Genomic DNA, 13754 nt, shown 5'->3' on the forward strand with positions numbered 1-13754 from the left:
GTAACAAATCAATGGTCTTAAAGAATATTAATTTTAAAATGAAAATAATGTAACAAAATATTATTTTTAATAAGTTTATTAGCTACCTGATTGCCAGCTTCATTGTGGTACAGAGATGAATAATGGGGAAAGCATTCGTGTGTATGTTATGGCAGGCCCCATTTTGTTTATTATTTGCAAGTTTGTTAATACAAAATTTTGAAGCTTAGTACTTTGTGATCGTCTCCAGTTCTTTGTCTTTTATTCTATTATCCCCAGATATTGCCACATCAATTATTCGAATTTTTTTCTTTTCAGCCATAATTAAAACTGGTATGTTCTGTGCCAAGACTTTATTAGTTTGAATTCAGAAGTCATACAATACATTTCTGACTACTTTTTCAACTACTGTATAAGTTCTTACTAATTTTCATTAGTGGCATATGATAATGTTTGCAGATGTTTCAGTGAATAATTTTGGTGACTGTGTATGTTGTTATTTATGATCAGTTTGTATGGTGTAATAATATTAATATAATTAATATTAATTATATTTATATTTATTTATATATTTAATATAATAATATTTTATATGTAGTGTAACAAATCAATGGTCTTAAAGAATATTAATTTTAAAATGAAAATAATGTAACAAAATATTATTTTTAATAAGTTTATTAGCTACCTGATTGCCAGCTTCATTGTGGTACAGCGATGAATAATGGGGAAAGCATTCGTGTGTATGTTATGGCAGGCCCCATTTTGTTTATTATTTGCAAGTTTGTTAATACAAAGTTTGGAAGAATAATGTGATCTATAATGTTCATAATTTATTATTATATTAAAAATTATGGATTCAGTGAACCATGGGATGCCGCAAAACTTATTATTCTTCAAAGAAGACCATTTTCCAGATTTATAGACTGGCTCCTTAATTATGTAATAGAAATGCTGATCTAATTTATTCACTGTGATTAATATTTAATTCTGTGTTTAAGCACTATTTTTATGTGTATTTTAACAACTCTTCCCCTTTTTCCTCCTTTCCTTTTTTTGTCTTCAATCTGTTTGTTATTAATTGTCATTTTTATTTTTTATTTTCTTTATATTGAAGCAATAAACACAGACATACACACTTTTTATCGTCAGCTTTATTCCCGAAGCCCATTTTACATACTATCTTCCTCATTGTCTTCTTTAGAAGCAGGTAGCAAACTATATAATTTAGATATAGCATTTTTAGGTCCTGTTTAAGAAGCATTTATTACCTGCTCAGAAAGGCTAACGTTTTAAAGATTTTGAATTTTTATGTGAGGGTGCTATAAAAAAGAATTCAGATATACCCATGGTAGCCAATCTAAATTATATTCTAATTGGATTGTTGTTGTAGAAACCCCATTTGGGAGTTAGGTATAAATTCTTCATGTAAAATCTTTTAAATTCCAAAGTGCCTTTTTAGTCACAATTTTGAAATAACTCTTTATTTTAAAATAGAAATGGGTTATTAATAGAATCAAAAGGGAGCTATCTAATGTAAGATTAATGTGCATTTTTCCTTATTGAAAAAAAAATGCCTTGAAATAATATTTTTATGTCTATTTTGGCATATTTTCTTCTAACTGAGAAAATGTTTAAAGATTTTAAATCTTCAAATGCAGTTTCCATGAATGTACATTGTTAAAAGATTCTACTGTCTATGAAATATTTGTACTGTTTGATCAAACATTTTTAGGCATAGCATTCTCAGTTGGAATGAAATGAAATGCATTTTATTTAATATGAAACTTCCATGCCCTGCAACAAACTTTTTCTCCCTCCCTCTAAGGGATTACATCCCCACATATAAACTACCTCAGTATCTGGGACTACCCTTGTAAACTACTGGTCAAGCATGTGGCAGTGTGAGCAATGATGAATACAGCTAGTCCTCAATTTACAACCACAATTGAGCCCAGGATGTCAGTTGCTAATCAAAATAATTGTTAAATGAATTTTGCCCCATTTTACAACTTTTCTGGCCACAGTTCAGTGTCTCACTGAAGTTGTTAAATTAATAACCACAGTTGTTAAGTGAATCTAGCTTTCCCATTAGCTTTGCTTGTCAGAAGGTCGCAAAAAGTGATCACATGACCATAGGTCTCTGCAATCATCATAAATATGAGCCAGTTCAGTTGCCAAGCGTCTGAATTTTGATCATGTGACCATAGGGTTGTTGTAAAGGTTGTAACAGTGGTGAAATGCTATCAGTTCGCACTGGTTCGGGTGAACTGGTAGTGATAAAAACTACTGGTTCAGGTGAACCGGTAGTAAAAAAAAGCTACTCGTTCCTCTGAACCGGTATTTCCAATGATCAGCTGTGCCATGTGATGTAAAATCGCTAGAAAGCAGGAAATTCTGCTTTCCAGTGAATCTAAATCGTGCGGCACAGCTGTTCCTCCCTTTGCTGTTCTACTTACCTCCCAAGCCTCTTTTTTCTGTGTGAAGTACGCATTTGTTGTGCACTGCGCATGCATTTGTGCAGCATGTGTTTGGTGCGCACTGCGCATACGTGGCCAGCAAACCGGTAACAAACTGGTTGAGATATCACCACTGGGTTGTAAGTGTGAAAAATGGTCATAAGTCAGTTTTTTTCAGTGCGCTGTAACTTTGAATGGTCACTAAGTGAACTGTTTGTAAGTCAAGGATTACCTGTACTTCTTGGTATATGCCAATTAGATTGCAATTCAAGATTCTGGTGGTCATATATTAACCTCTGCATGGCACAATGCCTGGTTGTTTTCAGGATCCATATCTCTAATTGTAATTTTTCACCTGATAACACTGAAGAAAGCACCATATATTAAATAGTCTTCTACTATGCAGTGGTGAGTTTCAAAATTTTTTACTACCAGTTCTGTGGTTGTGGCTTGGTAGGCAAGGCATGGCTTTGTGGGCATGGTTTTGTGGGTGTGGCAGGGGAAGGATACTGTAAAATCTCCATTCCCTCCCCAATCCAGGGGAAGGTTACTGCAAAATCCACATTTCCTCCTGATTAGCTAGGACTCAGGAAGCAGAGAATAGATGGTGGCAGAGCCAGTCAGAGGTGATATTTATCGGTTCTCTGAACTACTCAAAATTTCTGCTATCAGTTCTCCAGAACTGGTCAGAACCTGCTGAAACCCACCTCTACTCTTATGGGATCTAGGAAATATGTCTTGGTGTTAGCATATAGTGACCAGACGTCCCGCTTTTGGCGGGACAGTCCCGCTTTTTAAAAATTTGTCCCGCATCCCGCGGCGTTCTAAAAAAGCCCCAATTTTTAGCGGGATTGCAAATGACGCATCCCAAACAAGGGATTAACAAGGTGGGGAAAGTTGAGGGACGCCTCTTGACTCCTCGATTTGGGGAGGAACGAAGGCAAAAGCTTTTCTCATTGGGAGAAAAGCCTATTTTTTTAATTCCCCACGCAATTTACTTCCGAGTAGCCTCGCCAAGCGAGGGAGGGTTTGGCTCGGGTGGGTTTGTTTATTTCCTGCTGTTCGGCCCACCTCCACCCAGATGGAGGGAAGTGGGGGGAGGGGGAGAGGAGGGTGCCGCTTTCCTACGAACCGTCCCCCCCTTGGTTTGGCTCGTCCCCTGTTCCTAGCAACTCGTCTACTAAACGTCACAGCCTGGAAGGGAACTTCGAAGCTGTTTTCCGCGCACAGAATATCCTGGCTGGCTCCATTGTCTACCCTCACTCTCCTTACCCCCTTGCCGGTTTCTTAATGCCCCCCCCTTCCCCTATGGGGTAGTGGGGGGGGTGAGAGAGCAAAATTGCAAGAGGCATTCTCTTCCCCACTGTAAGGTTCCTGCCTCGCTTGGGGGGAGATGTTTAAAAATAAAGCCAAACAGGGTCTCTGGAGGAGGAGGAGTTGGGGGGGCCTCTGCAATTCAAATCAAAGCTCGGAGAGGAGACGAGCGCTCGGCGGGGGGAGGCTTGAAAAGGGGAGTGGATGGATCGTACGGGAAGGAGAGGGGGGAAGACTTGGGAAGCTGGCAGGGGGCAACTTCGCACTTCCAGCGGGGGAAGGAAAGGCGGGAGATCCAGGCTCGGCGCTGCATGAGCCTGCAGAGATGCACTTACGAGCACCACAACTTTCCTTTCCTTTCCTTTCCTTTCCTTTCCTTCCCTTCTTTTCCCCTTCCCTTCCCTTTCTCCTTTCTTTCCTTTCCTTTCCCCTTCCCTTCCCTTTCTCTTTTTTCCTTTATTTTCTCTCGCCTTTCCTTTCTCCTTCCTTTCCTTTCTTTTCCTTTCTCCTTTCTGTCCTTCCCTTCCCTTCTTCATCCATTTATTTCCTTTCCCCTATCCTTGGGGAAAAGGATTTTTTTCTGATTCAAACAGGCCACATTGATAGAATAACCCAACCTGGGGAGGGTGGACTGGGAAAAGGCGAATAAGATATTCGTGGGGGGGGTGCATTTATTCATTCCACGTGTTCTCAAGCGTCAAGCAAACATTCCACAGATAAATAAATCCCTATGGAGATTCTCAGTCATTCAGGTCATAGATGTCCCAAAGGTGTTCCCCCTCCCGTGCCCAAAAAAGGCAGCTGGACTTAAAAAGAAAGTCAATTTGTCCTTTAGCGGGGCGGGAGAAAAACTCTGCGATCCCACAGTTAATGTTTTCCGATTTCTCTAGATTTTTACAGGTGGGGTGGAGGAAGGGTAGCTTCACATCTGGTGCACCAAACCTGCACATCTTTCCATAAACACTCATGGTGTATATCTCTACATACATTTTCTGCCTAGACGGGTTGGCTGAACTTTCCCACGCTTGCACGCGCGTACATAAACACACACACACACACATATACACATTCGCGCGCTTCCCCTCACGCAGCAGCCAATTGGCAGCCAATCCTTTGAAACCGTCCTCGTGAAGCAATCAATAGTCTGTTTGGCTGGCCGTTGTAGCACAGAAAGAGAAATTATTAAAAATCGAAGAACCAAACTCCTCTTCCCTGCTCTTCCCAAATTCTAAAGTATTTCGTAAAGGCGAGATTTTGGGACAAAAGGTCAGAAAGCTGTCTCTCTTGGAGCCTTTTTTAAATAGGAGAGGCCAGGCACCCTAACCTTTGACGTGAGTAACATCAAATTGGCCATACCCACCCAGTCACATGACCACCAAGCCACACCCACCAAACAAGCCACACCCACAGAACCGGTAGTAAAAAAGAATTAGAAACCCCCCCCGTGCCCGCCCCTCGGGTCAATGGTGTCCCACTTTACCAATGTTAAAATCTGGTCACTATATGTTAGCACCAACCCTCTGGAACAAGATCTATATCAACCTTGCCATTATTTAAAGGAGTTCTTTCTTCAAAACACAAGTCAGGCCATCATAGAAGCTTATTATTTGAATCTGTGTGGATTGTTGTTAATGACTAGTTTTTTCCCCCTGAGTATGAGTACACCTATGTTGCTTTATATTGCTAACTTCATTGCATATGTGTTTCTGTATGTGTGTAAGTAAGGTGCTTCCAGGAAGGCCTTTGCTACTACAGGGGGGGGGGACTTCTTAATTTATCTTATTTAGATATTAATCCATTATTCTTTTTTTTGAGTTTTCTAGTTGTACAAAACTATTTTTCATTTAATACTATACAGCAGATTCTAAGCAAAGGTGGTGAGGATTAGTGATAATGGTTCATGAGGACTTTTAAATAGGTCTAACTCATCAATTTTCTTTTTTACCTCAATTAAAGCAATCCTATTAAAAAATGGAAGAGTTGGGTAATGGTGGAAAAGAAGATGCTATAGGTAATTTTTGGAGATCCACAATGTTCCTTAGTGTAACTTCAGATTTAAAGGACTAAAAACATGATTTTCTCCAAATGCCTGATGAGAAAAATTATACAAATGTGTTTAATATCTAAAACCAATGGGCATTTGCTAAATAGCCAAAAGCAGCAAAACCCATTCCATCGGTAAAACTGTTACTGTTGTTCAAGAGCCCGTTATTCTTAAATGTTCCTTGAATTATAAGAGAATTATCTATAGTGCCACTAATTAATGTTACTGAGAAAATAAGAACAAAATCATCTGCAAACTCATTTCTGAACCAAATTGGAAATCATTCTATCACATTATGGCTATAAGTCAGCCAAAGCGATCCCACTAAAAATAGAAACTCATACAAAAACATCAAACTCTTCATTGCCCTAATAAATATCAAACATTTTACTAAAGATCAAGTCGCTACAGGCAGAAGGCAGACAGTTTAAATTTATTTAAAACAAAAGGGCTTGAAACTTGTCAATATTAAGACAGACACAGAAGAGACAGCATCTGGCAAGAAATCCATATACTTTTGACAGAGTCCCAAAGCAGGGAAATTCCCTTTTCTCATTCAGCTGTTTGCACAGATAGTTTATTTATTTATTTATTTATTTATTTTATTTGATTTTTATACCGCCCTTCTCCCGAAGGACTCAGGGCGGTGTACAGGCATAATAAAACCGAACATACAATATACAAGTTTAAAATACGATTTAAAAAACTTATTTAAATTAGCCCAGTAATTAAAATTTACCATGTTAAAAAAAACCCCGTTTAAAATTAATAAAATTCAACATTAAAATCCCAATTTAAGCCAGCCCCGCGCGGATAAAAAGATGAGTCTTGAGTTCGCGACGAAATGTCCGAAGGTCAGGTATTTGGCGTAAACCCGGGGGAAGCTCGTTCCAGAGTGTGGGAGCCTCCACAGAAGGCCCTTCCTGGGGCCGCCAGCCGACATTGTTTGGCGGGCGGCACCCTGAGAAGTCCCTCTCTATGGGGCGTGCGGGTCGGTGGGAGGCGTGTGGTAACAGCAGGCGGTCCCGTAAGTACCCAGGTCCTAAGCCATGGGCGATTTAAAGGTCATAACCAACACCTTAAAGTGCACCGGAAGGCCACAGGCAGCCAGTGCAGTCTGCGCAGGAGCGGTGTTACATGGGAGCTACGTAGCTCCTCTATAACCAGCGCAGCTGCATTCTGGACTAACTGAAGCCTCCGAGCGCACTTCAAGGGAGCCCCATGTGAGAGCATTACAGTAATCCAAGCGAGAGGTAACGAGCGCATGAGTGACTGTGCATAAGGCATCCCGATCAAGGAAGGCGCAACTGCGAACCAGGCGAACCTGGTGGAAGGCCCTCCTGGAGACGGCCGTCAAATGATCTTCAAACGACAGCCGATCATCCAGGAGGACACCCAAGTTGCGCACCCTATCCTTTGGGGCCAGTAACTCGCCTCCAACAGCCAGCCGCGGGTGCAGCTGACTGAATCGGAGTGCCGGCATCCACAGCCACTCCGTCTTGGAGGATTAAGCTTGAGCCTGTTTCTCCCCATCCAGACCCGTACAGCTTCCAAACACCGGGACAGCACTTCAACAACTTCATTGGGGTGGTCCGGGTGAAAAGTACAGCTGGGTGTCATCAGCGTACTGCTGGTATCTCACCCGAAACCACTGATGATCTCACCCAGCGGCTTCATGTAGATGTTGAACAGCAGGGCGAGAGAATCGACCCTGTGGGACCCCACAAGTGAGGCCCCTCGCGGTCGACCTCTGCCCCCTGTCAACACCGTCTGCGACCGGTCGGAGAGATAGGAGGAGAACCACCGATATACGGTGCCTCCACTCCCAATCCCCCAACCGGCGCAGCAGGATACCATGATCGATGGTATCGAGCGCTGAGAGGTCTAATAGGACCAGGGCAGAGGAATATCCCTGTCCCTGGCCCTCCAGAGATCATCCACCAATGCGACCAAAGCTGTCTCCGTGCTGTATCCGGGTCGGAAGCGGACTGGAGCAGGTCTAGATAGACATCTTCATCCAGGTGTTGGGGCAGCTGTCGCGCCACGGCACTCTCTACAACCTTCGCAACAAAGCGAAGGTTGGAGACTGGACGATAATTACCCAAAATAGCATGGTTCCAAAGAGGGCTTCTTAAGGAGGGGTCTCACCACCGCCTCTTTCAAGGCGGCAGGAAAACCCGTCCAACAAAGCGTTGATAATCCTCTGGAGCCAGCCTCGTGTCACCGCCTGGTGGCCAGTACCAGCCAGGAAGGGCACGGGTCCAGTAAACATGTCGTGCCGTGAAGCCTCCCCAACAACCTGTCCACGTCCTCGGGAGCCACAGGGTCAAACTCATCCCAAATGTGCTCAACAAGGCGTGCCTCCTCTCCTCGCTTGGATCATCCCAAATTCGGTCCAGACCGTCCCTCAGCTGGCGATTTTATCGTATAGATAACCACTAAACTCCTCGGCTCGTCCTGCAAGGTCATCCCGCACCTCCTGATGTAGGAAGGCGGGTCACCCAGCTGGGGCGGCCGGGCGGTTATCTGCCGGCGCAATGAGGGTGGGCGTGGGCGCCTCGCTTCCCTCATTGCCACTAGGTAGGTCCTAGAATAGGTCTAACTAGTGTCCGATCAACCGGGCGACTGGACCTCCAGGTGCTCTCTAGGCGTCTTCTCCGGCGTTTCATCTCCCTCAGCCCCTCGGAGAACCAAGGGGCCGGACGAGATCTACGCCGGGTCAGAGGCCGCAAAGGCCCGACACTGTCCAGGGCCCCGGCCGCGGCCCGCTCCCAGGCCACGACCAGTTCCTCAGTTTTGTACTCAGTCTGTGTTGGAAACCTTAAGTATGAAGCAAAATCTTTCAGCACTTCTTTGGTGAGACAAAGAAAAAGGGCAGGGGTCAATTATCTGTTATTTGTTTATTTGTATCCCACCTTTTTTATTTTTACAAATAACTTGGAAAACATCCAACACACCTCCCTCCTCTTCTTTTCCCTACAACAACAACTTTGTGAAGTGAGTTGGGCTGAGAGAGTGACTTGGGCCCAAAGTTACCCAGTTGGCTTTTGTGGCTTGAAGCAAGACTAGAATTCACAGTCTCCCGTTTCTAGTCTGGTGGTTTAACAAATCTCGGTTAGGTGCCAAAATCAGGGAAGGGATCCTTGGATAATAGCAGCCTTGCAGAACTCTTAACTGAGAGTTCCATCTAACAGCATGCATGTAATGTAGTGTAATTCCGTGAAATTGTGGCAAATTAAAATTGTGGTCCTTGGCGATCTTAAGTGCTTTGAATGCTATTGCAAGATCAACCATATTTTTTTTTTAAAAAAGGCCTCCAGAGGAAGCTTTTGCAAGAGGTCTTTGCATGGAGATGGAGGGTGGCAGATGAAATCACACATGGGCGACTCTGTCATGAAAATGTCACAACTGAATGCAAGTATGCAGTGACCACCTGAGTATGACACCATTGCGTGTGAATTGCCATGTTGTTCTTTCAGTTTGTTAGGGGTGCTGCTGCCATTTCTTGAAGAGGCATTAAGCTCAATGCCTCTTCAAAACTGAAGACTCTCGTTAGCGTGAGAAGGAGGGAAAGTAAAAGTGAATGACTATTTAAATATGTGAAACAAGAACTGTATAATCTGATTGTCATGAAGCCAGTAAAAGGAAATAGCAGGAACACATGGAGATGGGAACATAACTAGTGGAGAGAGGATTTAGCCATGCATAGGTGAGTTATTTCCTTCTGAACTGTACCTTAATTGTTTGCAAGAATTATGTAGCACCTGCTATTCTTCTAAACATACATGTATTTCCCCTCCATACTTTTTATAGTGAAAGATATTCATAAGCAGGGATTTGATTTAAATCAAATTGATTTAGATTACAATTTAAATCGACTCAATTTAAATCATAATTTTTAAAGAGCAGCTGTCATCTCTGTCCTGCAGCGGCTCCTCCTCAACCGCAGCGGCTGTTGATTCACCGACAGTCCCAATATTGCAGAATATACAGCCTCATGCTACATAATTATCATGCTGCATGTCATGCTGAATAAACTAAATTACTAATGTATCTTAAATAGAAATCTATCTTTAGATATATTTTTACTCCAAAAGCATTTTATTAAAATAAATTTGATAAAAATAAAATAAATCCTATTTAAATAAAAATATCCGATTTTAAAAAAAATCATCAATTGTTTTCCACCCTGTTCATAAAGCTATTACTAAGTGTTAAAAGTAGCTCCGCACTATGTATCCTTCCCCAAGACTAATACATTACTTCCAATTATGCATTGTGGTGTTTGTAATACCTGACAGTATTTCTTTTTCCACATCTCTGTGTCTTGCAGTTGAAATCAGATGGTAAAAAAAATAGAAGATTCATGGATTGGCAGATGGAGCTATATATGGATCAGACAGTCACAGATTGCATGGATTTCTGATTGGGTGGTAGAAATGGGGCATCTTCATTAAATGGGCCATAATTAAGCAAAGAGGTGGGATGGACTTCTTGGAAATTATGGGTGGATAAAGTTGGTGAACTCAAAAAAAAAAAAGATAGGTGAGAAATTTATTATGATTATACAATTATGAGGATAATTGTGACAGGTTCTTGAGAGCCTATCAGAGAAATTCTGTTGATCAATTTATACCTAACGTAATTTAACAGAGTTACTCTGAATCTCATTTCTCCCCTTCCCTAGGGAAAGGGAATCTTTTCTGTAACAATCCAATTCTGTCCTGTAAAGCTCTTGTGTTGAATTTATGTTTTACCAACAAAATAAATAAAGGAAGACTAAATATTTCAAGATATTTAGCTCTCATCAGCTAGCCACACCCTTCTGGAATTCGAACCCGGCTACTTGCATATTAAGCAGAGGTGGGTTTCAGCAGGTTCTGACCAGTTCTGGAGAATCAGTAGTAGAAATTCTGAGTAGTTCGGAGAACTGGTAGTGAAAATTCTGACTGGCCCCGCCCCCATCTATTCTCTGCCTCCCAAGTCACAGCTGATCTGGAGAAAATGTGGATTTTACAGTAACTTTCCCCTGGAGTTGGGTGGGAATTGAGATTTTACAGTATTCTTCCCCTGCCACGCCCATTGAGCACTGCCACGCCCACCAAGCCACACCCACAGAACAAATTTTAGTAAAAAAATTTGAAACTCACCACTGATACTAAGTAGATATATTAACCTCTAAGCTACAGGCTCTACTCCCTTTGTCAGCTATATCAAGGAAAAAATTGTTTTTTGTCAGGACAACCTGGTCTACTCAATTATGGAACGGCACATACTGCTCCCGGTTTTGCCTTTCTGCCCCGAACATAAATTCAACACAAAAATAATTTGTTGTGAAAGTGGCTGCCTATGAAGGCTCCTGGATTGGGGCTGAAAGGCAAAAACAAAAGCAGTATTGGCTAGACCAGGTTTTCCTGACAAAATCTGTCATATTTAAATACAAAACTTGGTGCACTGAGCCATATTCTTTATAGTAGGAGCAGCGATGGCTTGCAAGGATTGAAAAGCCTGGAGATACCTCCTTTGCTATTATACACCTGGTTAATTAATGAGACCGTCAGGAGAGTTTTTATTTCCTGCAGCCTTCGCTAGTCTAGCCATCCTCCCCATACCTAAATGTTTGCTTCTGATAAGATGAAAAGTGCTTTCTATATTTACATTATGCAGAGTTCTTGTTTACTCTTTTTAAGTGGGTTGCAGGCGGGTGCACATTTAGTATCCTGGGAATGCATCAGTATTCAGTCTAATAAGTACAATCCCTCCTTTTCTACTCAAGGTGTGTGTGCCTGCCACGTGTGTGTGATATGTCGAATTGTTACAGCTGTGCATTCTGGAGATAATTGTTTTGACAGGCTTTCTGATCATGGTAGAGCCCTCTGGTCTTCCCTTGTGTTTTCCTTTATGGTGATCACTTGAGAAACACAATGCATCCGTGTTTGCTAATGTCATTCTAACTTATTCTTCCCTTTGAAGAGTGATCATAGAGATAATGTTTCAGTCTTGGAGTGTTTGAAAAAGGAAATTAGTAGAAGTTCAAGAAGTTCATCTTTTCTGGCAGTTGCTATTAAAGACCTGAATGCCAGCTTCTACTTGACCTCAAGGTGTCTTGCATTATATCTTTTATTATTTGGTATGGTACATAAAAGAGCTCTATTATATAACAAGGTCAGGTTACACTTGTCAATACCTTCAGGAAGTAGCAGAATGTCTGTTTGGGGACATGTAACTTACCATCATTGAGAAGATGCTTTGCTTTTGGAATTTTTTTCAGGTATTCTCATCTATTTTGTCTATTTGCTCTAACAGTATGTTATTATTTTGTCTTTGATCAGGAGAGACCACAAAGCGAACATTCACTGACGCGCAGGAGAAGGGATCCGAGCAGCATGACTGATTCATTTTATATTAGTAGGTAACTTTCTTCTCTTTTTCTGCTATTGATTTTATAAATGATCAAGCCTAAAGCATTCAGAAATCTTCAGGTTGGTTTGGAACTAGACGTGACCAGTAATTACTAAAATATTTTGAGATGGCTCAGACTTGTAACATAATCCCACAGATTTTTCCTGTAATTTTGAGGGAATCCCTTTATTCTCCTCACATGTGTCCTTACATCCTAAAATATGGCAAGTGGAATAAGACTTTTATGGTCTGTCTAACTTTCTTCAATCCTGTTTCTGTTTGGCACTTTAAATAATTTGAGCAGCAGCTTTAATTGAATCTATTATTATGATGTCACAAGCATCTGTTGCAAATTAACATTATATCAAAAAGATGACATGTGCAGTGACATGAAGCAAATATGTAATTAGCAGTTTTGTTTCTTACCTCCTCCCTAGCCCGGAGTACCTTTATGAAATCTTTCTATTATGTTGATTGTGTTTTTACTGCACATTGTCTTGGGAGCTTTTACAGAAGAATACTTTTAAAAATTAATTAGAAAGTTTAAAATGTGGCAACCACCATGCCTATGCATAATGTAAGAACACTAAGAAGATGGGTGAGAAATCATTTATGTGATCTCTGGTTTTATTTCATTCCTTTGGATCAACAACAATGACAACACTGGATTGGGGTTTCCAAAGAGAACATCTGAAACTTTTGCCTCTTTCAGAAGTTAGTAAGCATCATTTGATGGCGGTGTTAAAAATAATGTAAAACAAATATCTACGGTAATTTTAATTTATTTAAGTGCATGATGGTAATCAGATTATCTATTTATATTTTGGAGATACCTTCTCTAAGTTAAAGGCTATCTATTTGCCAATGAATATTATTTTAGTAACTTTGCTTGCAATATAATATTGAAATGCAGAGAGAGAAATAGACTGAGTGAGTTATTGGTTTAGAAGTGTGAATCTCACTCTCAAAACTGATTCCTAGAACATCAGGAATTTTTTTTTCTGTTTCTGAAAAAAAAAGTTTTTTCTAAGTATGGACACCATTAATTTTGTTGTGAATGTATTAGATAGAAAGATGCATTGTGTTGGATATTTTTTTTCTTAAGAAATGATCCATGTTGCCTGTATGAATTTTTTGGTTAATTAAAATATTTTTAATGGCAAACTGAGTTTCTATATAGAAGAAGAGCAGAACTTGGAGTTAACAAACAAATAAGCTAAATCTACAGGCAGAGCAAATAATTTCATACCATTCACCTGTTTATTGCTAATGTCTCAAAAGCACTTAATCTCTGTTCTGTTTCAAAATAAACACAAGCTTGTCACATCTGGTGCTCGCCTCTGTGTGTGTCTACCTCCTCTTCCATTTTTCATATACTTGTTCTGACATAACAGAGAATTAGATATGATCATTCAGCTAGAGGAAAAAACATTAGTATCTCCATTTTATTTCTTTCAGCAAATTTACATTCTTGAAGGTTTCTGGAATATCATTAAAATTCCTGTTGTAATATGGAAGTGTTTTGGAAAAGTTTTCTTCTAGAAAAACCTAGGGGGAGA

This window comes from Ahaetulla prasina, chromosome 2 (genome assembly GCF_028640845.1).
Source record: "Ahaetulla prasina isolate Xishuangbanna chromosome 2, ASM2864084v1, whole genome shotgun sequence".
NCBI lineage: Eukaryota > Metazoa > Chordata > Lepidosauria > Squamata > Colubridae > Ahaetulla > Ahaetulla prasina.